Here is a 3,281-nt window from a genome sequence, read left to right on the forward strand (position 1 = left end):
ATAGACTGATACAACCATTATGACCACTGTTGATTTTAGAACATTTTCATCACCTCCCCCCCAAAACTTTACACTCATTTGCAATCCTCCCTCTTCCCCCTTCCCCCGGGCCCCTGACAGCACCATCTACTTTCTGTCTTTATAGATTTGCCTACTCGGGACATTTCATAGAAATGGCATCATTCGGTACGTGACCTTTTTGATCTGGCTTCTTCCATGTAGAACGATGGTTTCAAGGTTCATCCACGGTGTAACCCATACCAGTACTCCATTCCTTTTTATTGAAGAATAATATTCCATCGTACGGATAAATCACATTTTATTTATTTAGTTGTCAGTTGATGCGCGTGTATGTTTGTCTTTGTTCACTCATTAGATGACTTAGCCATTTGAGTTAAGCCCCATCTGCGGAGGGGAAAACCCCACTCTGTCAGGCTCCCTTCACCTTTCTTGGATATATCTCTCCTTTTTACAGACCTGTGCACACTCAGCAAGAATAAGTTTACCATGTTGCATAGTTAGTTATTCATTCAGATGCTCCTTTTGTGTGCTAATGGTGTCTTTCATTTTCTGTATTCTGATGCTTTATTATTTGGGACCTTGAAGACCCTAAAAGGACTGTCCCTTCCAGGGTTAGCCAGTTTCTAGAAACAGTCAACAGTTTGCCCTCTAGGGTGCTTTTCAAACCTACCTCCATCAGTCTAGAGCCCACGACCGCAACCACCTCCTTTATTGGGTTCTCGGGCTCTGGGCCCCTCTCCACGTATCCTAATCATGCTGGGGCCGGGGACCAGACCACCAGGGACCCCTCCACCCAGAGCCTGCGGACATGACCCTAACTAGCCAACCCTACACGTTTAGAGGAGCCTGCTGACTCTGTTTCACCCATTCTTTCCCGTGGAAGCCACAGTAAAGACTTTATTTTTTACTAGGCCTTGCCTTCCCTTCTGCCCCCTGCCTGGTCTGGTGCTTCCCCACATGGCCGTTGTGGCATGGTGTGTACTTCCTCTTGAGAACTATGAGTAAAAAACAACCTTTAAATATTTTTTTAGTATTTATTTTTGACACACACACACACACACACACACACACACACACACACACACACCGTGATGGGGGAAGGGCAGAGACAGAAGGAGACACAGAATCCGAAACAGGCTCCAGGCTCTGAGCTGTCAGCACAGAGCCCAACACGGGGCTCAAACCCACGAACCGTGAGACCATGACCTGAGCCGAAGTTGGACGCTTAACCAACTGAGCCACCCAGGGGCCCCAACAAACAATCTTTTTAATGACAGTCATCTTCTGATCTGTAGAGTACCACCTTACTCTAACATATTGACCGATCTTTTATTTCTGGTGTGATGTCACGATTGTATCTAACATCCATCATTCCAACATATGTCATGCTGATGTCTTGAACTTGCCTCACAGCATCTGCCGTTCTTCTCAACACTAGGAAACTAACACCTCCTACTTTATTTTTAGCATTGGACATCGCTCGTCAAATTGTTTTTCTCACTAGTTTGTATACGGATTTTATTTTTTACCATCTCCAGCTTCCACTGGGAAATAAGGCTTAAAAAAAAGCATATCATGCAAAGCATCTTTTATGAGATTATGTCTGTGCCTGCTAAGGAGAGACGGTAATAGTGTGTGTCTTGATCTTTTTTGGGAAGGATCGACTGGTGTGCTTGCAAATGCACCTGTCTACAAACGGCCCCAACTTTGGCACGTGGCCTGGAACACATTCTATCAAGCGGAGTATTTATAGATAATGGAGGTAAAAGAAGAAAACTGTTCATCTTTTTAGCTCATTTGAATAATTCCATCACAGTTTCTAACACATGGCTTGTCAGTCTGGGCACTATTAACATTTCGGGTCAGATAATGCTTTCCTGGAGCGGGTGGGGGGAGCTGTCTTGTGTGTCCTACGCTATTTAGCCGAGTTCCCGACTTCTTTCTGCTAGATGGCAGCGGCATCCCACCCCGGTGCCCAGCTGTAGCAAAGAAAAATGTCTCTAAATGCTGTTAAATGTCTCATGGGCGGGAGGTGGGTGGGCAAAATTGCTTTAGGTAACCACCACTCTAGGGTTCTGAGGGGCTTTGAGATCCAGCCTCCTGGCTGTGGGAAGCCTGTGGTGGCTTNCTTTTCTTCAGTTGAATTTACTAGCTGTTGCTGCTCTCCACCAAATCATACTTTCCAGGAAAATTCCAAGTGTCTCTGTCGTGGCTGTGGTCACAGAGCGGCCCCAGACGTTGTGGAGCGAGCAACTGCTAGCACTGAAACTGAGAGGTACGGGGACGGGTGGGGGAGCACCCCCTGCGGAGTGGGGTCCCCAACCAGTGGTTCCCACATCTCCCGGCGGAAATGCGCATCTCTGCTCTCAGCCTGCACCTGCTGGGGGCGCTAGCGACGCAGAGGCGTGTGCGGAAGCACACGCGGGCGCGGGAGAAAACGGTTCAACCCAGAGGGACGCTAAACTTCCTGTCCGTTGTAGATGCCTCGCGTATTGCGTAATTTAGGAAATTAAAGCAAAATGTCCTGGTTTAGAGCACTATGGCACTTCTGGTATATTTAGGGCATCTATAAAAGTCCAGACTCGCCGGGGGCGAGGCCTGGGCTTCTACGTCCCTCGCCACGTGATTTCTGTGCATATCAAGATTTGGGGACTATCGCTTTGGCATAAATATTTGCAGTATGTTCTTTAAAATGTTCATCGGGACTTTTCCATTGCAATCATAGTATATTCTCATTATTGAACATCTGGAAAACGCGAAAAAGAAGAAGGCAGACAAAACAGTGCCCAGGATCTTACCATCCAGGACTGCCACAGACCCTCCTCAGGCCTCTTGTATATTCTATTCGATTTCCTTGTCTCTTGTATATATGTATATATATGTGTATGTACGTATATCAAAGACACACAGGCACGTAGCTGTAAAACCAGTGAGTATCGGAGAGCTTATAAAGAAAAACATTAATTTCCTGTTCGTCTGCCTCTACTCTCCAAAAGTCCCCATTTAAAGGGCTCTATGTTCCTCCCCTGTATTTACTCCACGCACCTAAATAATATGCTTATCTTAAGACATGTTAGAGATGCATGGTGGACATGGACTCCCGGCTTCTGGCTTGGATTTAGCTCACGTCCACTTCTTCTTCAGTGCCTTTCCCTCCCCCATCCTAGCAACATGCTGACCTCACAGTTGGGGGGTAGGGTAACAGCCTTGTCTCTTTCCTGCTAGGTTACACTGTATAATGTTTTGCTTTTCCTGGAGTT

The sequence above is a fragment of the Crocuta crocuta genome, unplaced genomic scaffold (assembly GCF_008692635.1).
Source record: "Crocuta crocuta isolate KB4526 unplaced genomic scaffold, BGI_CrCroc_1.0 scaffold478, whole genome shotgun sequence".
In the NCBI taxonomy this organism is placed as follows: domain Eukaryota; kingdom Metazoa; phylum Chordata; class Mammalia; order Carnivora; family Hyaenidae; genus Crocuta; species Crocuta crocuta.